Genomic DNA, 27,927 nt, shown 5'->3' with positions numbered 1-27,927 from the left:
CCAGGTTCCGAGCTGTCAGCACAGAGCCCAAAGTGGGGCTTGAACTTAAGAGCCATGAGATCATGACCTGAGCAGAACTCAGACGCTCAACCAACGGAGCCACCCAGGTGCCCCTCACTTCTTGATCTCTAGATCATCATCTTTTGCCTTTGTTTCTGTAGGGTTTTCTGACTGGTGTCCCTGGAGCCACGTGATCTTTATAAGCCCTCAGTTGATTCTCTGACTCTATAGCTTAAAACCTTTCAGTACTCTTCCATCACCTATTGCTTAGTCTTGTGTCTCCTCCTGCCTCCCCTATGATTTCATTATAAAGTACCGAAATATTTGGGTTTTTGGAACTATTTATGATTTTGCTTGCCTCAAGCCTGAAATAGTCTGTCTGTCTGTCTGTCTGTCTCTCTCTAAAGTAGGCTCCATGCCCAGTGTGGGGCCTCACATCCCTGAGATCAAGGGTAGCATGCTGTACCAACTGAGCCAGCCAGGTTCCCCAATCTTTCTGTCTCTTGATTTTTACTAACTCTTGTGAGGTCTTAGCTGAAATGCTATTGCTCTAGGGAGCTTCCTTATACCAATAAGTCTGTGTTGTGTCCTTCCTGTTTGGCCCAATACGCTGTTGTATAATATAACATTTATTATGTATTATAATTGTCATTTTACCTACAGTCTTTGTCCCACTTTTGACTGCTCTGTGAATGCCAAGGCCATGTATGTCATCTTTACTCATACTCTCAAAGCTGTGACTATTAAAAGTGGGTGCCCCATACCAGGTACTGTTTTAAGTGCTCAATATGTAGCAGTAAACAAGAGACTGTTACAGTTTTTAACTGCTGTGTGATAAACCACTCTAAAACTTAGTACCTTCATATTTATTAGGTATCCATATTATATGGTAATATTAGTACTGTAATATTTACTTACTCATGATTTTATATTTGTATAAGATTTGGTAGGGTTAGTTTATCTCTGTTTCACTTTGTGTCAGCTCATTGGAGGTTAGAGTTTCCACTTCCAACATAGTTTACTCACATGGTTGGTAGTTGATGCTGGGAGCTAAACTGGGGCTGTTGATCAGAGCACCTGCATTAGGCTTTTCTCTGTGCCCTAGGTATGAGAGGTGGGTTCTGAGAGTGAATGTCCCAAGAACAAGCATTCTGAGAGGTAGGAAGTAGAAGCAGACAATCTGATGAACATTACTTCTGCTGTATTTTATTGGTTAAACAGTCAGCCCAGATCCAACGGGAGGAGAATTAAACTCCATTTCCTGATAGAGAAAGTGACAAAGAATTTGTGACTATATTTCATCTGCTATACAGACCAAAAAAATAAACAAAAAATAAAACTACAAAAATTGTTGGATGAGTTAAATCTTGTCTATACTTTTAACCTCCCAAGAATCATGATAGTACATCATTAATTAAAGAAAAATCAAACTACACCATAAAGTGAAATTTTAAAAAGTAACTTTTATTCCCACCCTTTTTAATAGTGATATACTTTTTTGTTCTTATTCATACAGTTTCTGAACTTTAAGTTTTAATTGTGCATACAACTCCAAATTTTAATGAGTTTTGTGTTCTATTTTTTATTTTTATTTTTCATAAGTCCTCATGCATTGATATTATTACTCTAAGTATATTACTAGAAATGAAGTTATTGTGTGTGTGTGTGTGTGTGTGTGTGTGTGTAAGAAATGGGGTTATTATGTAAAGGAAATGCACAATTTAGATTTTGATTCTTATTGCCAAACTGCTGAATAGGGTAGAAATTAACATTATTTTTCTAACTTTAGTGCATGGTATAAATTACATTTGCCCACAACTTGCTATCAGAAGATGTTATAAATCATTGTTTTTGGTTAACCTATTGACAAACAATGAAAGACTGATTTTGTTCTTATTTTTTTTAATGCCTTTTTAAGCCCTTTGTCCATTTTGGGTTTTGTTGTTGTTGATTTTCAGGAGCTCTTTGCATGCTGTTGATTTTAACTCTTTGCCCAATATGTATATTGCAAATGTTTTCAATTTTGTCTTTTAATTTTGCTTATACATTTTAAAAATTCTTGTGAAGACTTACTAAATTTTTATGTAGTTCCATATATTAGCCTTTTTCTTTACTATTCTGTTTTTTGGCAGAAATAAGATTGAACTCAGTTCCTTGTTACTTGTCATCTTTTTACCACTTGAGCTAATCTTCCAGTAGCTTCAAATACAGAATTTTTGTATATTATATATATTGCTGTTGGGAAAAAAAACCCAGTAGACTAATAAATTCCATAGCAGTTATACAGATGTCTATTTAGGGAATTAATTTCAGAATCTTTTCCATCTCTTAATGGTCTTATAATATAATGGAATTGATCTGTTTTGGGATTTGGCAAAATTCTGTCCTAGACAGTACCGGTGAATTGAGCTGAATAAAGAGTAGTTGTTCCTTGTGTCAGTGTTACACTTACCCACAAAATGAAACTTTTAGTGATTGAAATATAAAAATATGAAACCTATTAAAATTGAAAACAAGGTAATATGGTCAGCTACATTATATGGATGAAGTAATTCCCTGAAAAGAATTAGAAATGCTAGACATTTTTTTTTTTCTTTAAGAGCTAACATGACAGTAAGAAATCACCCAAAATGTATATGAAAGCCAGAATTCAGAGAAGTAAGTAGAATATTAAAACTGCTTTTCCTCTGAGGGTATTTCCCACTTTCTAGGGTGCTTTTACTTTAGTTTTGAGGGCCTTCTAAGGCTCAGAGTATTAAAGCTCATAAAGGCCCAGGGAGGAGAATCTAATAGGAAATTCCTTCCCTATAAAATTGGACTCCAAAAGAGCTCTGGTCATAGAGTATGGTTAAACCAAGATGAAAACCCTTCTCATGCTCTTGCTCACAGGAGGCTGTAAGAATGCCCCTGGGCTTGAAAAAATATTATTTCCTAAGAAGTTATAAACATAATATTTCCTTCTTGATTTGCAGCTCAAATTCAGTGTTGCTTGGTGGTCCAAAAGAACCTTAAATTGTGAATTTAAAGGTGGGTCTAGGTACCTGGCAGAAGCAAATGAAAGTCCTCTCAGGTAGAATATATTTTTATCTTCAGTCCTAGAAAATTCCCACAAATACTTTTCCAAAGAACTAGCTCACAATAAAATATAGTCAAGCACACAAGGAAACGAGGTACCATGAGTAAGAAACAGCAGAAACAACTGACTGACAGAGATGAACTCTCAAAAACTAAAGATTTTGAAATTATCAGACAGATGATGAAAGAACTATTTTCTTTGCAAAAAGATAGAAAATATCAGTGGGCAACAGGAAACTTAGGAGATTTGAAAAAGACCTGAACAAAACTTACAGAAATAAAAAATACGGTAAGTCAATGAAAAACTCAGTGGATACTGTTAGCAGTAGATTAAATACAACTAAAGAAGACCAATGAACTGGACATAAGGGAGAATAAATTATACAGAAGGTAGCACAGAAAGATCAGGAAATGGGTAAAAAGAAAGAGATTACAATATATAGAGAACATAGAATGAAAAAGTCTAACAGTATTTCATCAATTTTCTAATTGTAAAAGGGAGAAATAATAGGAAAGGAAGGAGTGTTTGAAAAGAGAATGGCTGAGCATTTTTCAGGGCTGAGGAAATCACTAGTCCACCAATTTAAGAAGTTCTGAGAATTTTATTTATTTTTTTAATTTACATCCAAGTTAGCATATAGTGCACCAGTGATTTCAGGAGTAGATTCCTTGGTGCCCCTTCCCCACTTAGCCCATCCCGCCTCCCACAACCCCTCCAGTAACCCTCTTTCGTTCTCCATATTTAAGAGTCCCTTATGTTTTGTCCCCCTCCCTGTTCTTATATTATGGAAGTTCTGAGAATTTTAAACACACATCTAGACACATCATAGTAATATGGAGAACACTAGAAACAAAGATAATCTCTTAAAAGTTGGCAGAACAAAAGATGGATTATCTTTAATGTGGCTATAGCAGTTACACTGATGGTGGACTGCTCAGGAGCAGAAATGGAAGCCAGAAGACAGTGGGATGGTATGTTAGTGTGCTGGGAAAGAGTTGCCAGCAGAGTAGTATGTACCTAGTGAAAATAACTTTCAAGAAGGATGGAGTAATGACCTCTTCAGGCAGTTGTAAAATATTCTCTGTGAAGAAAATGTACAAATATATTTTTCTGGTTGATTCCAGTATTTAGAGTGGAGAATTCTAACATAACTAAACAATTTTGAGCTTCACGTAGTTTTATTCTTAGAAAGTTGTGTTTACACTTAGTGCAAAGAAATACTGTTTGGCAATACTTTTACCAATATACTACTCCAGCTTTTGGATGTTTGCTGTGTTCAGAGTCTTTAGTATTGTTGTAGGAAATACTTCGTGGTGATTAATGTATGCCTTTAAGTCTTGAGTCTTGAGTCAGTGATGTGATTTTTAATATTCATGTTTGAAATATCATAAGTCAAACCGAGAAGAATTTGGAGAAAATTGTGCCATGGTATTCACAGAAATAATTCCTGGAAATAACTTTATTCTCATCTCCCAGTCCTAAATACAAATTTCTGGAGGAAAAAGAGGGGGAGATTTTTTTTTAAACCCATAAACAAGGTTGGCATAAAGGGGAGTCTGTGGCGCTGGGAAGAGCAAACAGACCTTACCCAGGTGGACCTGGATTAGAGTCTGGCTCCAGCACTTAGGAATTCAGTCTTGATGTGACGTAAACATTTTGATACTTAGTTTTCTCGTTTGTAAAACAGGGTAAGACTACTTTGCAGGCGTATGGTGAGGAATAGAGTCTTGTTTGTAAAAAGTGCTGAGTAGGGTCCTGTGGCTCATACCAAGTTCCCAGCTAATTGTTACTGATGAGTAACATAGAAGAATGAATCGAATCTGGCAAGGAATTTGAAATTACTTACTGTACAAATGGGGTAAAAGAGTTAATCATACTTTTAATATTGAAGAGTCATGGACACTGATCATAATGATAAATATTTTTTGAAGTTAAGAAATTGTCAGAATGTGCCTTCTCTTAACTGATTTGGTGGTTAATTTTGCACCAGATCAGCTGTGGATGCTGCCTACAAGTTAGGTTGCTTTACGTTCTTCATGGCAGGTAACAGGGCAAGATGAAATCAGTGACTTTCTTTAGAAACTTAAAAACATTGCCAGCCACAACACACACACATCATATATCTATATTTATCTACACCTATATCTACATATGTGTGTGTGTGTGTGTGTGTGTGTGTGTGTGTGTGTGTGTGTGTGTTTCCGTCTCCTGAGGTGGAAGTTCATGATGACAGCTAATTAATGGTAAACCTGAGTATTTTAGAAATTCAGTCCACAAAATGTTTATAAAGTGTGTGCTTAAAACTTTATACTATGCTTTTCAGAAGTTAAATAAATTCACTGGCCTGCAAAAATTTAGAGTAAGAGCCATCAGAGCACTCTTATTATTGCTCTTTGAATTGAGAATCTGACTTCTATAAAATATTTAGACCTAGATTTTCCATTCTTTTTTCCTTTTTGTTGTTTATAGTCAAGATGCAAAATAGAATCTTTTATGATATAGAACTATTTGCACACCTTGAAAATTATTTTCTAGTTTTTTATTCTTTATTCAACATTTGGACATTTGCCCTCATTGAGCAGTGATAACTACGCAGAGTATATTAGCTGATTGCCTTTTTAAACCATACTTCTTATCATAGCAAACTTTAAAAATCATATAATGAAGATAATTCAGGCGTTTTTTTCTTGGAAGTTGACATTTTTAGAATGTTCGTTACAGTAATGTTATATTTGTAGTTTTTGAGTTTATTCAGGTTATAGAGACAAGGACTAAAAGCAAATCAGGCATTTCTTACCTTTCAAGAAGTTCAAGGATCACCACTTTGAAAATGATTTGGGTAAAGGTAGTGACACAACTTTATCTAAACAAACACATGCACAAATGCTTCCTAGTAAACATCTAAGTGTTTCAATTTTCTTGGTCTGTGTTAGACCTGCATGTGATGCAGAAATTGAGCAACAGCAAACTTTTGTGCAGTTAGATCATGTGATACTGGTATTCGTTCAGTGCTGCTTTTGATGTTGGAGGTAATCTCTTGTAATCCCAAACTTTAAAGCACTTTACGATTATACTTTCTAAGCTGATATATTTTGCATTAGTAAAAATACATAGGATTAGAAAAGACACTATGAAACTCATGTAGACATCTTTTTTTCTTGTTTACATTTGACTTTTTGTTTCATATTTTGAGATTTGTTTGTTTATATTCCGTAGGCTGATAATTTCTTTTTAACTAGTGGTTGTAGTATATGAAAAATTGTGGGTTAAATTTGAATGAGCCCCCGTTTTGTCTTTTATCTCTTCTAGTCTTTTATATTTTGAAAATGAGTGTTATTTTATGATATCAAACTCTCTGTGAATCAAAGTCATTTCTCATAGGAATAGAAATTACTACTATAGTTGTTAAGCTAAGGATTTATTCATATATCATTTCAAGTGTTCTAGTTTGACTGTTTTTACAGAACCAAAAAGGTTTTTAGGTACAATCATATCTTCACATTTTACAACACTGTTAAGAACACTGCTAGGTTAAAGAAAAGTTACCTAGGTTTTTCTTAATTTCATCTACTATTCCATTAAAAAAAAACAATACTAAACAAATAGGCTTTTCTAGTTAGTAATGATTGCTTATGTAAAATAAATAATGATGCTATCTGATTACACTAGGTTACTTTTGTGCTGTTTTGTTGAGAAAACATTCCATTTATGAGATACTAAGTAATATTTTGTGTTTTTAGTAGAGAACCATAGTCTGTCTTTAGAATTCCTCAGAAAGCTTTCCTTTGAAACATTGTGGTATTTTTAGTCTTGAATCATAATTATCTTTTATTAAACAGTTATACATGAAATTATTCAGAAATCATTGCAGTATTGAGAGGATCAATGAGAAGTTTGGTGAAAACAAGTATTTTTTATAATTAAGTTGACTATATTTATAAAATTTCAATGTTGATGATACCAAGGAATTCTTGTTAATATTGTTAGCTGTGATAACAACATTGTGGTTTGTAAGAAGAACTGAAGTTTTTTATTTTCTAAGTAAGTAGGGGTAAAATGACAGGAGGTTTGGGGCAGGTAAATAAATATAGCAAAATTTGATAATTTGTTGAGTCTGGGTCATGTGTCTATAGGTGTTCATATTTTATTTTCACTTCTTTTGTTTATGTTTATAAAATCTTATAAAAATTAACTAGAGTTTACCAGGGGTTGGGGGAAGGGGAATAGGGAATTACTGTTAGTTGGGATGGAGCTTCTTTTTGGGATGATGCAAAAGTTCTGAAAATGGATAATGGTGACGGTGGTACCGTTGTGAATGTACTTAACGCTACTGAGTTATACAATTAAGAATGGTTAAAATGGGAAATTTTATGTTATATATATTTTACCATAATGATGAAATATGAGTATGTTGTTAAAAATAATTCCCAAGAATCATTATACTTTTAGGGAAAACTTTTGGAGGCATATAGTACCTTTTACCCTTATTTTTCTTTCCTCATTAACTTTTTTTCTCCTTTCGTTTGGAAAGAAAGAGGAAGGAAAAATCTTCATGTCGTGTCAGGACTTTCTTAATGGGTTTGGGTTCTAGAGTGGTGTTCTAATAGCATGTTAGTGATTTGTGAGGTTGTTTTAGTGGGTTGCTCCTGTGATTAAGATAAATTAGAAAATATCAGGTGCATTGTGTACAGTGAGTGTAAACATGGTAGTCATTAAATGTTTTTTTCAGTTGTATAACATGTGTATGTGTACTGAATTGTGATGTAAACGATATTCTCTTGGTGGAGCCAGGTGTATTTTAGAAAGGAATATCCACGTAGAGGGTATTGGTGACTGCATAATAGCTAGAAAGCAGATGTCAAAGTTTGCACAGAGGGGCTAGGATAGTAACTCAGATTTCACCAAACTTTCAGACATTAATCAGACAAATAGGACAAATAATTAATCGAGAAGATCTGACAAGGTTATTCTATCCACATATGATGACAAATACAAAATTAGGGGAGTAGGTTGGATGGTGACTTTGAGAGGTTGATAATCATTTTTGAGCTTTTGTATCAATGAGAAACTAATTGGCAATTATGAACTGTTTTAGGTAGGTTTTTTTTTTTTTAATCTGTTTGTTTGCAGATCTCGACACATAGTTGATGCTAAGGAAAGCTCTCTTTTTATTTATACAAGTATTATTTAGGTTAAAAATGTGGAGAGTTTGATATTATTAAATACAATTTAAAATACTAGCTAGAGAAAAAAAATTAAAAATAAAATACTAGCTAGAGATTGTCATGTCATTTTGCACCCCCCCCCCCCTTAAGTAATTCTCTGGTTCATGTATTTTTTTTTTTTAATTTAAAAAAATTTATTTAATTTTAACTTTTTTTTTTTTTTTTAAATTTTAGAGAGTGCAAGCAGAGAGAGGGGCAGAGGGGGAAAGAGAGAGAATCTTAAGCAGGCTCCATGCTCAGTGCAGAGCCTGATGTGGGCCTCAATCCCAGGAACCTACAGTCATGACCTGAGCCGAAATCAAAAGTTGGTGCTCAGCCTACTGAGCCACCCAGGCACCCCCTCTGGTTCATTTTTAGCTTGAAATCACCCACAGGAAATACCGTTCTAGAGAAAGTAAAGGAGAATCAGATTCTAGAGCCGGGTAAGACTGATCTCAAATTTTACTTCTACCAGTTGCTGGTCAAGTTGCTTGGAAAAACTATGTAACCTTTTTTGGGTTTCCATTTCCTCACTGTGACATTGCCTTGTAGGGTTTTAAGTAAAATGAGGTGATTTATGTAAAATGCCTAGTAGTGTGTGGTTTCTCAGGACATGCTTCTTGTTAACATGAGGTCCTTCTCTCTTTACTATCTCATTCTTCCAAAGTCTGTACTCTTAAATTGATTTTTTCTTTAGTTTGGGGATTATCGTCTAATATTTTTCTGTGGGATCCAGAACAAACTATTTCAATGATTAAGAAATATTTTTATTCACAAAATAAAACCAAATAGTAGATGTTCTCTGTGCTCTAAAAGGGTTTCATTTCCTGAAATACTTTATAGATGGTGAATAATTACTGAATTATTTTATTAGAGTAGTTCTATTTGGAGGATTTCATGTAGTAATGACATGAGAGGGGAATTGAGAAGTCCTCTAATAGTCAGTTGTTAATATTGAACCATTTACAGCTTATGCTCTTATTTATATTAAACCGACTCTTTTCACTTTAACACGTTATGATCTTTTAAGAAATTTAGGATATAAGATGAATGGTTAAAGGTATGTCTTTTAACTGATTAGTTGGGTTTGTCTTGAAAAAGGACTGAATTTTCTGGATTTGGATAAGTCACTGACAGGAGGTCTTTAACATTTTTTCCCCCCTCTGAACAGATGTCTTGGCCTGCAGTGACTCCCAACTCCCATAATCCTTCCAATTTTCTCCTCTACCAAATAAGTTTTTAAAAAGTGACATTTTTATTATAAGTGATTGACTTAATTCAGGCAAACATTGCAGCTGAGGAAAGACTTCATTCCACTGAGGAGCACTTTGGTATGAATAAAATGTTAGCTTCTTTATCTTTAAGAATTAAATGCATGGTTCCCTCCTGTCCCCCCACCCTCGCCGCCCCGTATTCAGAATAATAATTTTGTGTAATAAGTTTTCTTCAAGATTAAAAGTTTTTATGCTCTAGCATGCTGAGGTATTACACTTTTTGATACGCTTTATTTTAAATGACATTTAAAAACAGGATTCATCCAGAATACATTAACCACAGTAGGTCTTTCAACAGAGGAGAGTTAATTCAGGAACTGGTTGTACAGGTTGCTGAGAAACCAAACGGAACTGTGAGACAAATCAGATATTAATAATATCCGAAGCCTCTGATGCTGTTAGGACTCGGGGAAGATGAGAAAAGCTGGTGCTGTCAGAGTTCTGAAGCCAGAGCCCTGTAGGGGAGCTAGAGCCATAGCTGGGGCTTCGTGATAGGGGCAGGGATGTCAGGGGGCGGGGCTTCTGGAGGGAACTGGAGTTATGGAAGAGACAAAGCTTCTGCCAAGGATGTGTCAGGGAGTGGGAAGAATGGAGGAGAAATACTCTTGGCTTCTTCCTCTTTTGCCTTCTATCAATCATTAGCCACTCTCACTGGCCAAATCTCCCTGGAAACGAGAGGGCAATGTTGCTTGGAAAATGGAGTTGCCTGTGCTACAGAGCAGTACAGGGTAAGCCTGGAGAATAGATCTGAAAACATGTAGTTATGTTGCTAGTTTATGATAGTCATCAAGACACCTGTGCTCTTGTGTTGTATTAGCTGTTAAGAAGACCTAGCTAAAAAAACAAACAAATCAAAAACCCCAACAGACAGAAGAACCTAACCAAAAAACCCTCTCAGCTCCCTCCCTCCCTTCCTTTCTATCTTCCTTCCTTCCCTCCTTCCTTCCTTCCTTCCTTCCTTTTTTTCTTTCTTTTTTTCTTTCTTTGTTTCTACAGTGGAAAGAAATAATTCCTTGGAAACCAACATTATGGTCAGTATTTCAGTTTAGTAAAGACATTTACTGAGTGGCACTGTTCAGATAAATGAGCTACAAAGTGGAAACCACTTGGTTCTTGGTTTTGTAGTACTCAGAGTTTACTGGAAGAAACTTTTTTTTAAGAGGATACTTTTAATTTTTAAATTTCAGTAGGATGTGTGATAAGTTAGAGATAGGGAACATGTTTTTCTGTAGGAACTCAAGGGAGGAGCCATTGACCTAGGCTTGTAGTTTGTGGAATGCTCTCAGGAGTTGGGAAACTTGAGCTGAGTTTTAAATGATTGGTCAGAATTGGTCAAGGGAGGGGAAAGGAAGTTTCTGGAAGGAGAAGCTTGAGCAAAGGCTCAAAAGCTTGAAAGAGCTTAAGAAATTTCAGTCACTTGCTAGAGATTCAAGCTTGGCTCAAAAAATGGGCCTTGGGAAAGGCCAGGTTGTTTTTATTCTCAAGCAGATAGGCAACTGTTGGAGGGGTAGTGAAGTGGACTGATTAGCTTTTTTGTTGCTGTAATTTTCCCTAAGTGTAAAAGCTGGGTTCAGGAGGGTGCGATCTAGAGGTAGGAGACCTGAAAAGAGGAATATTCTACTGGTCCAGGCAATAGAGGAGTGATGGACATGAAACTCTCAAAGGTAGCCTCATGTCTTAGTCATTCATTTCATGTCAGTGCCTGTGCTCTACTTTGATATACCCTTCTTTTATGTTTGAAAATTCAAACTAATACAACTTTCAAAATAAATGGATGAAGTGTTGTTTTGTTTTCAAACTACGGATGCCTTTTTGGATACTCTGTTATTTGTTCTTTTTGAGAATCCTAGGACCAGAAACAGGAATAAGTCACAGACTCTGCTCTTTAGAAGCAGGCATAGGATACATTCACTAATTGTACACTCACCAGTCTGCTTTGGAGTGCTGGAGAAGTGCTTTGTTCTCCTAGAGTCAGGTGATTGTTCTGTTACTGAAGTATTATAGGATGAAGCAATTTCCTGTAGAAATTTCCTTGAGAAAAATTTCCTGTATTCCTTAATGTAGTTTCTGATATTGAAGAGTGACAGATTTGCAGTGTGACATTTAATTTTAGTAAATATATCTTTTAAAATACCAAAATCCTGCATTTGAATAAGATCCACTTTACACATTGATTTTAATGTATATTCTGTAATTTATTCTGATAATGAATGTGAGATAGATGTTATTAGTGCTATTTTCTTTCTTTACACACTCTGGTCTGGGTTGTCTTACTCAAACTCTAATGGGATTGCTACTGTATCATAGATGAGCAAGACAGAATTTTTGTCATCACGAAGTCTATAATCTAAAGTGGTCAACAGACATTAATTCATAATATGAGGCCTGAGATATAAGTTAATGAAATCCAAACATTGTATTGAGGAAATTAAGAGGAAGAAGATATTTATTGTATTTTACTGTGTCTAAGGCATATATTTTTTCCCACATTTTAACATTTCTAACATTGACAGATGTCTATAATTTGATGACATCTTAAACTTGAAGAAAAGTATATTTTCAGAGAATAATAAAGGCATCTATGTTTTGGAGGATGAGGAATTTAGTTAAGTCAAATGAAGTTCTAAGAAAAAGCACCTGGGCAAGAAAGCCATGATGTGCTAAAGTAATGGTAAGTTTTTTTTTTGTTTTTTTTTTTTTTAGTGTTCAAGAATGACATATAAAAGGTTTGGTAGATAAAGCTGTGGAAAAGGGGGAATTTTATTCTGTAGTGAGTGGGAAGCTATTGAAGGGTTTTAAAAGGGGAAGGTATGGTACATATTTCATTGTGAATTTCTTGACCGATATTTGGGAATATGTTGCTATATTGGAGAGAAGAGGAATTGAAGGAAAGGAAATTATGCTGTTTTGAAAAAATGACTTTGTTGAAAGCAAAGATGTTACAGAGGTAGAACTGACAGAAATTGGTTACTGAATGTGGGGGGTAGAGTAGGTGGTGTTGACGGAGAGATACCAGAATTACTGGTATGGGAGGAAAAGACCTGTTAGCTGAAACAGTGTGTTGAAGTCTGAAAATCAATTTGAACTTTGTGACTGATATGACTCCTCTTGTCACAAATACAGCAGGAAGTGTGGGTATTTAGGTCTTGAGTTTAGGAGAAAGGTCAGGGCTGATGGCAAAGATTTAGGAGATATCAGCTAGACAGTGTTATAAATGAATACATTTTAGAGATCCATGAAGAGAGTAAATGGAGAATATTAGTGAAGGAGAAATATATATATATATATATACACACACACACATATGTACACATACATACATATGTATATATACACATACTTATGTGTATATATATATATACGCATGCATATATATACATATGCATGTATATACATGTATATATATGCATGCGTATATATATATGTATGTATATATATTTGAACAATTTTAATTGTTTTGGGCATGTATAGTCTATCTCAACCACTTATTTAAAAGTGTACGACTCATTGGCTTTAAGATTTTCAGAGTTCTTTAGCCATCACTATAATCTATTTTTTAAAAGATACTTATGTGTTTTGGGGGAGAGAGAAAGAGAGAATCCCAAGCAGGCTCTGTGCTGTTAGGGCAAGGCCTGATGTGGAGCTTGATTCCACCAACTGTGAGATCAAGAATTGAACTGAAATTAAGAATTGGACGCTCAACCAACTGAGCTACCCAGGCTCCCCTACAATCAGTTTTTAATCAGCTGTTTATTTTTTATTTTATTTATAGGGCATGTGAGTGGGGAAAAGGGGTAGAGGAGGAGAGAGAAAGAATCTTAAGCAGGCAGCACATTCAGCATGGAGCCTAACATGGGGCTTGATCCCATGACCTGGGGATCATGACCTGAGCTGAAATCAAGAGTTGGATGCTCAACTGACTGAGCCTCCCAGGTGACAGTTTTGAGAACATTTCATCATCTCTAAATAAATTCCATGTTGTTTAGCCATAGGCTTTGCCATTTCTGCAACAAGGGCTATTGGGATTTTGATAGAGATTGCACTGAATCTGTAGATCACTTTGAATAGTATTTATATCTTAACAATATCAAGTTTTCCTACCCACGAGTGTAGAATATCTTAACACTTACTTAGGTCAACTCTAATTTCTTTTAGCATTCTTTTCTAAATTTCAGTGTTTAAGTCTTTCCCTTAGCTAAATTTATTTCTGGGTATTTTATTCTTTTTGCTGGTTTTGTAAATAGAATAACTTTTTAAATTGTCTTGGGTCATTCATTGAAAATAGATAAAAACACAACTGATTTTTGTATGTTGATCTTGTAACCTGCAACTTTGCAGAAATTGTTTATTTGGTCTAGTGGCTTTCTTATGGATTCTTTGGAATTTTGTTATATAAACATAGGATCATTTCATTTGTGAATAGAGATAGTTTTACTTCTTCCCAATTTGGGTGCCTTTTATTTTTCACATTTTCTTGTCTCATTGCTCTGGCTAGAACTTTGGGTACATTGTTGAATTGTAGTAGTAAAAATAGGCATCCTAGTCTTTGTCCTGATCTTAAGGAGAAAAGGTTCAGTCTTTCACCATGAGTATGCTGTTAGCTGTGGATTTTTGGTAAGTGCCCTTTATCCTGTTGAGGAAGTTCACTTAATTCCTCATTTTCTAACTGTTTTTATAATGAAAGGGTTGTCTGAATATTGTTAAGTGCATTTTCTGCATCGGTGGAGATGATCATGTGCTTTTTTTCCTTCATTTTATTAAGGTGTATCACATTGACTGATTTTTGTTATGTTGAGTCACCCTTGAATTCCTGGGATAAATTCTACTTGGTCATGAGGTACAGTCCTTTTAATATGCCACTGGGTTTAGCTTATTAGAACTTTGTTGGACATTCCTGATTGTAGTCAAAAGGATATTGGTTTGTAGTTTCCTTTTTATGTGAAACCTTTGTCCTTGGTGTCAGAGTAATAACTGGCTTCATAGAATGAGTTGGGAAGTGTTCCCTTCTCACTAATTTTTTGTAAGAGTTTGAAAAGAATTGGTGTTAATTCTTTAGATGTTCGGTATAATTCACTAGTGAGGCCATCTGGTCCTGGACTTCTCTTTATTGGGAGGTTTTTAATTACTGATTCAATCTCTAGTAGTTTAGGTCGTTGAGATTTTTCTTTTTCTTCTTGAGTCAGTTTATGTAATTTGTATATTTCTAGCAATTTGTCCATTCCTCTGGGTTATCTAATTTGTTGGCATAAAATTGTTTACATTATTTTCTTATCCTTTTTGTTTCTCTAAGGTCTATAGTAATGTTTCTACTTTCATCTGTGATTTTAGTTATTTGTGTCTTTTTTTTTCTAGCCATAGGTTTGTCAATTTTATTGATCTCCAAGAATAGTTCTTGGTTTTGTTGATTATATGGTTTTTTTAATTTTATCTCTGATCATTATTATTTCCTTTCTTCTGATAGCTTTGGGTTTAGCTTGCTCTTCTTTTTCTCAGTTCTCAAGGTGTAAAGTTAGATTATTGATTTGAGATCTTTCTTCTTAATGTAGGCATTTACAGGTATAAATACTCATTCGAGCACAACCTCAATGTATAGTATAAGTTTTGGTATGTTTTGTGTTGCTGTTTGTCTCTAATTTCTGATTTCTCTTGTGATTTCTTCTGTTACCAACTGGTTGTTTAGGATGTATTAATTTCTACATATTTATGAAATTTCCTTCTGTAATTGATGTCTAGCTTTATTCCATTGTGGTCAGAAAAGATCCTTTGTATAGTTTCAGTCTTTTTAAATTATTGAGACTTGTTTCATGGTATAACGTAGAGTCTTTCCTGGAGAATGTTTTCATATGCACATGGGATGAATATATTGTTGTTCTGTAGAGTGTTTTATATGTGCCTATTAAGTCTAATTAGTTTATAGTGTTGGTTATGTTCCCTTTTTTCCTTATTGATCTTCTTGCTGGATGTTCTATCCATTATGGAAAGTAGTGGATTGAAATCTTCAACTATTATTGTAGAACTGTTTATTCTTCTGTTCTGTTGGATGTTTTTTTGTTCACATTTAAAATAATTGCTGATAAAGAAGCATGTGCCTCTGCTATTTTGTTAGGTGTTTCCTGAATGTCTTATTCCATTTTTGCCCCTCCATTACTGTCTTTTTTTGTATGTTTACTTGATTTTTGTAGTGAATTGTTTTGATTCCCTCCTTATTTCTTTGTGTATATATTTTTAGATATTTCTTTGTGGTTACCGTGAGGATGACTTCTGGCATTCTAAATTTATAACAGTCTAGGTCAAATTGATACCAGCTTAACTGTAATGGCATACAAATTCCTGTGCCTATAATACCTCTGTTCTCCCACGCTTTATGTTGTTTTTGTTTCAGGATGCATCTTTATACATCGTATCCCAATAACATATTTATAATTTTTAAAATGTATTTTAAATCTTGTAGGAAATAAAAAATGAGGCTACAAGTAAGAGGTACCATAATAGTGGTCTTTATATTTGTGTTTTACCTTTCTTGGAGATCTTTATTCATATGGCTTTGAGTTCCTTTCTAGTGTTTTTCATTTAGACTAAACAACTCCCTTTAGCATTACTTGTAGGATGGGTCTAGTGGTAGTAAACTGTGTTAACTTTTGTTTTATCTGGGAATGTCTTAATTTCTCTGTTATTTTTAAAGGATGTTTTTGGCAGATACAAAATTCTTGGATGACAGTTGTATTAGGCAGTGTTTTCCAGAGAACCAGAACCAATAGAGTGTATGTGTGCATACATGCATGCACATACATTATTTTCTTAGGCATGCATTATAAGGAATTGTCTCTAGTGATTTTGGGGGGCTGAGAAGTCCCAAGATCTGCCGTCAGTAAGCTGGAGACCCAAGAGAGCCAATGGTGTAGTTCCTGTCAGAGTCTGAAGGCCTGAGAACTAGGATTGCTAATGATATAAGTTTTAGTCTAAATATTGACAGGCTCCAGATCTAAGGAGAGCCAGTGTTTCAGTTCAACTCCAAAGTCAGGAAAAGACTGAAAACTCAGCTCAAAGCACTCAGGCAGGAGGAGTTCATTCTTACTCAGCCTTTTTGTTCAATGTTCGTCTTCGATTATCTGGATGAGGCCTTACCCGTGTTATGGAGGGCAACCTGCTTTACTCAGTCTACCAATTCAAATGTTAACCGTAGCCAGAAAGACTGTCACAGACATATCTGGAATAATGTTTGACCAAATATCTGGGTACTCAGACACGCTCAGTCACATTGACACATAGAAAGAAGCATCTCAGAGTTTCTTCTTTCAGTACCTAAACTTGTCATTCCACTGCCTTCTGGCCTGCATGGTTTCTGAAGAGAAATGAGCCATTAATCTTATTGAGGCTTCCCTGTACATGATGAGTCACTTCTGTCATGGTACTTTCAAGATTCTCTCTTTGTCTTTGGGCTTCAACAATTTTATTAGAGTGGGTCTCTGAGTTTATCCTACCTAGCACTTATCGAGCTTCTTGGATTTGTAGATTCATTGATTTCATCTAATGTGGGAAGAGTTTTGACCTTTTCAAATACTCTGTTCCTTTCCTTCTTTTCCCCTTGAGACTCCCGTATTGTCTATGTTGGTCTGCTTGATGGTGTCTCACTGTATCTCCTAGGTCCTGTTCACTTTTTTCATTTTTTTTCTCTCTCCCAGACTCAATTACAGATGTCCTACATTCAAGCTCACTGATTCTTCTTCTATTGCTGAAATTGCTCTTGAGTCACTCTAGTGATTTCTGTTTTTTCATTGCAGTTCTTTTGCGTTTCAGTTTTAGAATTTGCTTCCTTTTTGTAACTTCTGTCTCTTTGTCGATGCTCTAATTTTGTTAATGCATGGTTTTCTGAATTGTTTTTGTTCTTTTTCATGTTTAAGCTTTTTGAATATATTTAAGACTTGTTTTAAGGCCTTTCTAGTAAGTATTTTATATGGGATTTTCTCAGGGATATTCTTGTTAATTTTCTTCCTTTGAATGGGCCATATTTTCCTGTTTCTTTCTATGCTTTGTGATTTGTGTTTGTAGTTGGCAACTGGGCATATGAATATTATAATGTGATAACTCTGTCATTTGTATTTTCCCCTTAAGGTTTTTTTGTTTGTTTGTTAAAGGCTCTAATAGTCCATTTTTTTTAAGTGATTTTTTTTCTCAAACCACTTTTTTTTGGGGGGGGGGCGGGGGCAAAGACTTTATTCCTTGTCATGTATGGTAAATTCTTTGTTCCTTAGCTTGTGTTCAGCCAGTGTTTTGACAGAGACTGCCTTGAATACCAGCAACTAAAACAAAAGCTAAAATATTCTGAACAAACATATAGAAGAATGAATACTTTTCCCAATTCTGTGTTGGGGCAGTCCTTCACTTAGCCAGGCTTGCACTGAGCCCAGTGGTCAGTCCAAGGTGGAAGTTTAGGGATCTCAGGTTTTTTCCGAGCATGTATACTGTTGTGGGCATGCATGTAGTCTTCACATTTCCATCTGTACTCTTAATTTGTCAAATAAATCTTTTGCTACTGTGCTTTAGGTGATTTATTATGTGCTTAGATAGTAACTTTTGTTCCAAGCATTTTTAGGTGGTTCTTCTTGCTCTGTTTTCAGATGACTATTGGTTTTCTAGCTAGAGTTCTGAGTTAGGTGAAACAGAAATGAGCAGCTTGCATCAGCCCTTCAGGTAGCCCCCAGAAGGTGAGACCAGATATTCACACAAATTTGTGAATAAAGTCTGTTCTGTCTCTGGGACCAGGATTCCATACTGGGAGCATAGATTAAGGTTGCTGCTCTGCCAGGTTTTGAAATTGTCTCTTTCTTGATTTGTCATTTGCTTAGTTGTTGTACACCTTTACCTGTTTTCCATAGTTTAACAAAGTTGGTTGTGGCATTTACTGCTTGGTTGTTGATGTTTCTGTCAGGTGAGAGAACTTGAAGCTCCCTACTTTGCCATTTTGCTGATTTTATTTTTCATTGTGGTTTTGACTTGTAATTTTCTGATGTCTAATGATGTTGAGCATCTTTTTAGGTGTTTATTGGGCATTAAAAAAATGCTTATTTGTTTTTGAGAGGGGGGAGGGACAGGGAGAGAGATGAGGACAGAGGACCCAAAGCAGGCACTGTACTGACAGCAGAGAGCCTGATGCAGTGCTCAAACTCCTGAACCATGAGATCGTGACCTGAGCCAAAGTTGGATGCTTAACTGACTGGGCAGCTCAGGCACCCCTTGGTGTTTATTGGGCATTTGTGTATCTTCTTTGGAGATTTGTTTATTTAGATCATTTGCCTAGTTTTAAACTGGGTTGTCTTTCTATTGAATTTTAAGTTTCTTTATATATTCTAGATACAAGTCCCTTATTATACAAATGATTTAGAAACATTTTCTCTTATTCTGTGGGCTGTCTTTTCACTTTGTTGAAGTGTTGAGTTGTACTTTGAAGCACAAAAGTTTTAAGTTTTAGTGATGTTTATATTTTTCCTCTTGTTACTTGTGCTTTCGGTATCATAGTTGTAAACTATACTTAAGGGGCAGGCAGAGAAAAATGAGAGAGCAAACTGCTGGTATTTCCTATGAGAATGAGCATTGGGTATTTATATGTTTGACTTTTGAATGCTGATTACAGGAGTCCATGAGTTGTGTGGAATTAATGGTTATGTTTCTCATAGTTACAATCCATTTTACTTGTCACTTTTTTCCCTTGGTTGTGGTTGTAGATGCTTTCTATGTTATCTGCTCATCCTAGGCCCTCATCTGAGAATTGCTGCCTTTGCTTTAACAGTAGGCCTCTAGAGCTGTGTTTGTTAAGAGCAGGATCCTGATATTCCCAGTACATATAGCTGTTGGGACCGTAGGTGGACCCCTTTGCAAAATGAGGCTAAGCCGTTTTTCAACAACTTGGAATTGTTAGGAGGCAAAGATACAGATTCTTTTGGTCTTTTCTTCTAGAAAAATGTGTAACTGGGGCATGAACAACTACGGTTAGCCTATGGTCACAGAGAAACGGCAGAGGGGACTGGTGTGTGGAGAGCAAAATGAAGTCCACTGTCAGGGACAAACTATCTCTCACCTTTGAGAGGCAGTTTTGTTCCAGAGGGTTAGAATATCTTTAATTCTTGACATTTTTGTAGTTCCTGATTTCCAGCTCCCACTGTGATTCCTGCTTATCAGTTCTGTGAGATACCTTTATTTAATATAAGTTTCCACTTAGGGCTAAGTACCTTTGTATAGGTTTTTATTATTGCCACCCAGAAAACCTCATCTAAGAGAATGACATATTGTGATGAAAATATCCACTGAGCAAACAGAAGGGAATGAGGAGACAGTTTCCTGTGAGATGCTTATATAATTTTAACTTGTAATTCTGGGCATTACAGAATAACAGGATGGTGATGATTATTTTTAATGTGGATTTGAGTGCTTACCTGTGATTCAAATTTAATTAGGCATGTGTTTTACATTGCTTATGTTCTTTGGTGTACTGGCTTTCTAACTTAAATAACTCTTCTTTGAAAATAATGAGGGGCACCTGGGTGGCTCAGTCAGTTAAACATCTGACTTCAGCTCAGGTCATGATCCCACAGGTTTGTGAGTTTGAGCCCTGCGCTGGGCTCTGTGCTGATGGCTCTGAGCCCGTAGCCTGCTTCAGATTCTGTGTCTCCCTCTCTCTCTGCCCCTCCCTCGCTTGCACTCTGTCTCTGTCACTCAAAAATAAATAAAACGTTAAAAAAAATAAAGTGAAAATAATTTAGCATTGTCTTTAAAATTGAACATGCATGTAACCTGTGACAAAATCTCTCTTCTGGTTATGTAAGAAAAATTCTTGGATGTGTGTAACAGGAGAGGTGTTCAAGAATGATTTGTTAGAAACATTATTTATAATAGCATGAACTTAGAAACAGTCAAATACACATCAGCAGGAGAAGGGGTGAGGAAGTTGTGATGTACATTAAAAGTGTTCATACAGTAGCATATTGAAGTGTTACAGAATACCACAGATGAATGACCTATAGCCACATATACCCACATTGATTATCGTAGAATCGTATATAGTGAAAAAATAGTGTGTCTTCACTGGAAAACACACATACAGGTATTCCGTGGAGGTATTGCCTGTTTGGTTCCAGATCTGTTCAGTAGGCAAATATTGCAAGAAAGCATGTCAGATGAATTTTTTGACTTCTCAGTGCTTATAAAAGTTTACAATTAGTCTATTAAATGTGTAGTATCATGTCCAAAAAAATGTACATATTTTAATTAAAAAATACTTTAGTGCTAAAAAATGCCAACCATCATCTGACCTTTCATTGAGTCATAATCACTGATCATAGATCACCATAATAAATATAATTATGAAAAAATTTGAAATATTGCGAGAATTACCAAAAGTGTGAGACAGAGACATGAAGTGAGCAGCTGATGGGAAAATTGTGCTGATAAACTTGCTTGATGCAGGGTTGCCACAAACCTTCAGTTTGTTGGAAAAAAAAAAAAAAAAGGCAGTATCTGTGAAGCACAATAAAGCTAAGCACCATAAAATAAGGCATGCCTTATAGTATGATTCCGTTTTTAATCGGAAAGTACAAACAAGTTAAAAACTAAACATAGTGTTTAATGATACAGAAACAGGGTAAAACACTAAGGAAAGGTAAGGGTATGATTAAGTAAAAATTTAGTACAGTGATTTCCTATGTGGAATGTGGGGCAGGTTAAAATTCGGGATGAACACAACAAGAACTTAAAGATACTGTTCATACTCTACTTTTTAGATCAGAGATGAGTTTATCATTCATTTTATTTTTGTGCTTTATGGTATATTTTACATATATTCTTATCAGATTCTTTGCACATGTCAAATACCTCATCATACAAAGGTAAAAACTTTTATAAATATATTTGGTACAAAAAGTTTTTTTACATAAAAATAAAACTAAAAAAAACTCAGCATTTCTAAAACTGAAATAATCAACTAGTCTTTTAAAATCAAGTGTTCTCTCCAGAATTTGCTCGTTATTTGCCTCATACTACTTTCTGAAGCCCCGAATCTTTTTTTTTAATTGTTTTAATATTTTTACTTACTTTTGAGAGAGAGAGAGAGAGAGAGAGAGCGCGTGCAAGCTTGAGCAGGGGAGGGGAAGAGAGAGAGGGAGACACAGACTCAGAAGCAGGCTCCAGGCTCTGAGCTGTCAGCACAGAGCCCAGCGCGGGGCTCGAACTCTTGAACTGTGAGATCATGACCTGAGCCGAAGTTAGACACTCAAACCGACTGAAGCACCCAGGTGTCCTTCAAGCCCCAAATCTTAAGGGTTACTTTTGACTTATCTCAGATTGATTTAATAATGCTAAGTGCTAGGGATATTGTAATAAAACTTATAGTAAGCATTTTCTGAAAATAAATGAATGAAGCAGTCTTTATCTTTTCCTGTCTCATAACATCATATTGTTCAACAGGTTCTTTCTGTTCTTAATCAGTACATCTAGGTTAATCTATGTTTTCTGTTAAGTTCTTGGATTTCAGGTTCTTACTTACCTGTACCGTTTCCTGACTGGCTTTCCTGTCTGTATTCTTCCCTCTTCTTTGTTCATCCTTGTTAAATAATACTGGATTAATCTTCCTAAAACATTAATTTGATCATTTTTTCTCAGAAACCTTCAATAGTAAAATGTTGAGTTACATATTCTTTAGGTTGGGTACCTGTCTTCTACAAACTGGTTTTTACCAAGGGTCCACATTCCTCCTTTTCGGAGGGCAGGTGGGTGGGAGAAGACACACAGATACTTCTCTTATTTCTTACTGGCTGCTTGGCCTTGGGGTATGGGGGCGAGCAGTGTGGAGGTCCCTGATGCCTGATATTCTTACTCTTTGTGCTGGTGATAGCCTTCAGACTCCCCTAGCTTCAAATATCCTAGCTTTTGTACTATTCTCAGAGAAACTTCTGTATTTTGCAGCAAATATAGTGTTTTGTTTTTTTTTTGTTGTTGTTTTTTTGTTGTTGTTTTTACTTAAGGTAAAATTTGTTTTCTATCTTTCTGGTATCCCTTTTAGTTTCTGGTCTACCTCCTGAGTTTTCAGTCTGGTCAGGGTTGGAATCGTTATCAGTGGAATCATCGTTTCATTATGCTGCTGTCTTAGACAAGGTTCTTTTGGTGCCACTAAGAGGAATCCATACAAGACTGCTTACTCCAGAGTAGAATTTATATTAAAAAACAATGCAGAACTGATAGAACTGATGAGCAAGAATTACAGTTGATCTTTACAGGGGGTTGGCAATCAGGAACCACGTATTTCAGATCTAATTTCTGTAGGTTTGCTATGAGGTGGGAAGCTACAACGTGTGTTTAGTCCACTGTCTTGATTCAGTCTGATTTCTAGTTTTAGAATCAATTGCTGAGTAGATTCCTTTACAGATAGGGTATTTGGTAAAAGATATTTCCATCGTGAATGTCCACTTGTATATCTCTAGCCTACTTTTATATGTAGAGATGATCAATTTAGAAGTGTTAGAGTGAGGAACCTTTCACAAGTGAGGACACCAATTGAAATACTTAAAGTCAGTTATTTAAAACTCTGTATGGTATTGAAAGTTTTAAGAAATGTGGACTAAGGATCATAATTTTGAAGCTTCTAGAAAACTAACACTATAAAGTTAAAATTAACTCAGTCAAGAAAAATTCACTTAGCAGAAAAGAGGCAAAGTAAAATGAGAAGGGGCTATAATGTAAGTCAGTTCCCGCATTTAAGGTTAGGGTTTTTAGTTATGATTTCTTGGAAGTGGCATCTGTGAACCTTTTTTCTTGAAGTTAATAGTTGCAGTGGCAGTCTCTTTTTGGGAAATTAATGATTTATTTTGCTGGAAAGATTTAAATTGGTACACATTATCAAGTTTTGGCAAGGATATTTGGAAATCAGGTATTATATGCTGATGGGAGTATAAGTTGATATGGCTGTTTAGAGAACAGTTGTGCAGTATTCAGTAAAATGGAAAATATATATATAACCCAAAAATTCTACTTTCAACTATACCTTAGAGCAGTGATTCTCAACCAGGGCATTTTTACCTTTCAAGGGACATTTGGCAATGCCTGGAGATGGTTTTGATTGTCACATCTGGGGAGGCATCTAGTGAGTAGAGATCAAGGATGCTGCCAAATGTCCTACAGTTCACAGGACAGACCTCCACAATAGAGAATTACTCATTCCAAAAATGTCAGTAGTGCTGAGGTTGAGAAACCTTACTTTGGAGAACAAAGTTCACATGGTATTATGTATGAACATGGAGATTTGTTCAAGGATATTCATTAAAGCATTGTGATAGTGCAAAATTAGAAACAATCTAAATGTCCGTTGGTGGATGATGGATAAATAAAATGTAGTATGCGCCTGTGATTCAGTACGTCATAATAGTTGAAAGGAATAAAGTATATCTATATTTAGATCTCAAAGATAATGTTGAATGAAAAACCAAGTATTTTCACTATGATACCATTTATGAAGATTGAAAAAAATATACAAAACACGACTCACTTAAATATGTAGATAAAAATGTAGAAAATGAATTAGGAGGCTGTATGTCAATCTCATGACAATGGTTGCTAATAAAGAGGTAAGACGAAGGAAATAGCACTGGGAATGATGAACAGTGGACTTTAATTTTATCTCTGCTTGTTCTTTAATAAATGCACATAAAGTGAAACAAATAAAGGTTCAGAGTTATGTGAGTTTGAATTCATAACGTGAATGTCATTTGTTATAAATTCTGGTTGGGGAAACATAGATATTTGTTACATATATATGTGTGTGTGTGTATATATATATATGTGTGTGTGTGTGTGTGTGTATAAATTTATTTTATAGTTCCGAAATTTCTCAAAAAAAGCTTATCCAGTGAATTCGATTTACAGCCTTATCTGTATTTAGGTTTCATATTATTTAGCATGTTCCTTTTTCAATTATTTCTGCTCAGAAAGTTAACTTGGCTTCTTATGGATAGAAGTGGAACTACTTTTATGTATTCATTGTTTATTTTATTTAACTTATGTGTATAGTTGTAGAGAAACTGTATTAACTGCCGTTAACCACTAGATTTGTGCTTAATTCATAAAAGTAAAAGCTGTCATACAGAATTCCCCACAACTATGTGTTTTGTTTTACCTGATTTTTGTGTATTGGCATATATCGAAATAATTGGGCTTTTGGCAGAAACATAAAATATTTCTCTATGTGGACATTTTGTTGGATTAATTTTTTTTATTGTTGTAAAAGTGTTTGATTATAGTAGTTTAATCTTTCAGAAACTTCAGGAAATTAAATTTAGATATCTAAAGATTCTAGGAACTTTACCCATAAAATGTACTTTAACGTTTATTTATTTTTGAGACAGAGAGAGACAGAGCATGAATGGGGGAGGGTCAGAGAGAGGGAGACACAGAATCTGAAACAGGCTCCGGGCTCTGAGCTGTCAGCACAGGGGCCCGATGCGGGGCTCGAACTCACGGACCGCGAGATCGTGCCCTGAGCCGAAGTCGGCGCTCAACCGACTGAGCCACCCAGGCGCCCCCATAAAATGTACTTTAAAATCTTAACTCACATTTTTTGACTAAGTTCACTGTGACAATTTTTATAAATGTTATTGAAGAGAGAAAATGGATATAATGTCATACCCTATATATATATATGTATATATATATATATATATATATATATATATATATATATATGGAACATAAGGATCAATTTTCATGTGTGATAAAATCTATTGATAGTAAAATAGAGATAGGGCATGACCTGTAATTTTTTTCTTAAAGTGATATAAAAATAAATGTCTCAAACACAGTGTAATTAAATGTTATAACAACTATTCACGATACCTTTGAATTTAAATTATGTCAAATTAAAAAACTTAGATTAAAATTGCATTTATAATTATGTGGAAGTTTATAATTTTAAACAAAAAGCATTTACCAAAAATTATCCAGAAGTTTAGGAAACCCACTAATTTAAATTTAAAAACTTAAAATAACCTTTAGTTAATGATTTTTATTTACCTTTGTTAGAACTTAAATGCAAAAATACTACCCTGTATTTCTTTATATGTAAATGGAAATCCAATCAAAAGGTGACTGAAAATTAATGACTGTTTTAAAAAATAGTTCTTAAAATTTCAGATTAGATATAATTTTTTGTTAAAGGATTTAATACAAATGATAAGACTGGCTTAATTATAAAATTCATAAAGATAATTTAAATTCAGAATATTTAATTTAAGATAATTTAAGCTCAAATGTATAATTATGAATAGTTATAACTTCTAACTATATAGAATTTGAAATAAGTCATATAACCTTTTTAGATAATTTTCATAATTAGGTGAGAACAAGGCATGAACTATCTCCATTTGATTTTCTTGCTAATATTTGCAATTTAATGCTAGAGTTATTCCTTAATTACTGAAGAAAGAGTTGGCTATAACATGGTTACCAATTATTTTTCTATAATATGTGATACGTTTTAAGGCTGAACTATTCAAGCAATAAGCGTTGGTTAAAAAATTTTAAAAGAACAACTTACTAGTGGTGTGTGTGTTAAGGTAGAGTTAATTCTTTGGTGGATTTAGTGTTTATGGAAAAGAATAGCTGATTAAACCCAGAAATTTATTAGAATTAGCTTTCTTCGTGTATAAAATCTGTGCTCCGCTGAACAGAGGCATGAGGTTCTGGTTTGAGCAGAAGAGTGAGACCCTTAACTGTATGTACCTTTTCTAGTGAGGCAGTAGGACAAACATGGTGCATTCTTTTCGAGCTGAGATATTATGGAATGGGAAAGAATTAACATAATTATTTTAAGATAATACTTGCTGAAGAAAACTAATGATAACTGTTAGCAGTTTTGGCCTCTGTTCCCAGATCCCCATGTATATGAATTTTTTGCCTGTTGAGGTGCTTATTAGAGGTGTTTTGGTGGGAAAGCTTTTGATTCTCTGACTTAGGAGATTAATCTTTAGATGTCAGTGATTTTAGTTACTAGAGTGTCCCTGTTGTAAGCTCAAGAGGTGAAAAGTACTAACCTTTATTTCCCACCAATTTTAAGCCATTTATAAATGTTTATGATGAAGAATTTTGGCTTTGTGGCTTGTTTTAATGGATGCCATAGAAAGATCTTTGCAATTTGCTTTTACTTAATAATATATTTTATTATTTTATTTTATTTTTATTTATTTTGGGGGGAGAGAGAGAGAGAGAGAGAGAATGAATGAATGAATGAATGAATCCTGAGCAGACTTTACACAGTCAGTGCAGAGCCTGATGTGGGGCTCAAACCCACAAACTGAGATCATGACCTGAGCTGAAGTCGGACACTTAACTGACTGAGCCACCCAGGCGCCCCTTAATAATGTATTTTAAAAGAACATTGATTTTTAGTATTACCTTAAAAATTTATTTACTTGTTCACTTTTATGTTTTAAGTAACGATCAGGAAGTACCAGTGAGAAGCTTACAATTATGGGAACATTTTTATGTCTGGATATGTATGTGTGTATGTTTTTAAAGTCTGCCTTTTTCTCTCCACGAAGAAGACTTGAAGAAGCTGAGAAGAATACACACAAATTTAATTATAAGTTTGAATAAAAACTCAAAAGGCACCACGGAGTATTTCATTTTTCTTTGTATTGGAATGGATTGGTGATTAGTTAAAGTTGGGGTGGGTTGTCAGAATTTTAAATTATAAGGCCAAATATTCTTACGGTCTGACTATTGTGTCTGGTTGAAATAATGCATTAAAAAATTCATCATAAGTTTCCAGCTTAAATCCATCTTTATTCTAAACCACAAAGTTAAGGTGTTTGGTATCTTTTATCTGCTCAGGCATTAACTTTGAATCTGTATACCTATGGAATAGTTTGGAAAAAAATTTTATTTAAGGACCTTACCGCTGAGGTTTTTGAAATGGTCTGACAGTTTCTGCCTTTCTCAGCCTTTACTCACTTTTACCTGATGGATGTTTTAACTGCTTAGCCCAGTTTTCTATTAAAATTTTTTCCCAGATCCTTAGATGTAGCACCATAGGAACCTTAAGATTCAATAAGCAGTGAAATTTTTAAAAATCTTGATAAATTGTTTGCATTTGGTGATACAGAATCAAATAGGTTAGTATATCACTTCATTTAGTTTATTTGCTACGTGTGCCTAGTGATTGTCCTTTCAATTGCATGTGATGGGGTATGATGCGAAGAAGCAGCCATTGGTTAGATTTTGGGTATCTTTTTCTCCTTACATTGTTACATTTAATTTACATGTCTTTTCTTGTGTGTTTTTTGATGCCGTTCAACATGTTTTTTGACTTTCTAAGCTTTTAGCCTTTATTATATCT

At 34.8% G+C, this 27,927-nt stretch overlaps 1 protein-coding gene across 10 annotated transcripts in view; it reads left to right on the top strand.

Moving 5' to 3' along the window:
* Window positions 1-27,927, top strand: part of TBC1D5 (TBC1 domain family member 5) — a 533,248-nt gene that overhangs the window by 8,568 nt on the left and 496,753 nt on the right. For 3 of the 10 annotated variants that reach the window (XM_019435522.2, XM_019435548.2, XM_019435538.2), the window contains exon 1: window positions 12,072-12,225. The exons of the other annotated variants lie outside the window; for them this stretch is intronic. The gene's annotated coding sequence lies outside the window, so the exon portion shown is untranslated. Of the gene's footprint in view, window positions 1-12,071; window positions 12,226-27,927 lie in introns of those variants that run through there. 10 annotated transcript variants of the gene reach the window in all.

This window comes from Panthera pardus, unplaced genomic scaffold, assembly GCF_024362965.1.
Source record: "Panthera pardus isolate Hobbes unplaced genomic scaffold, ASM2436296v1 HiC_scaffold_16, whole genome shotgun sequence".
Taxonomy (NCBI): domain Eukaryota; kingdom Metazoa; phylum Chordata; class Mammalia; order Carnivora; family Felidae; genus Panthera; species Panthera pardus.
Note: the sequence above shows the minus strand (reverse complement) of the source record. Positions and strands in the feature narration are given on the sequence as shown.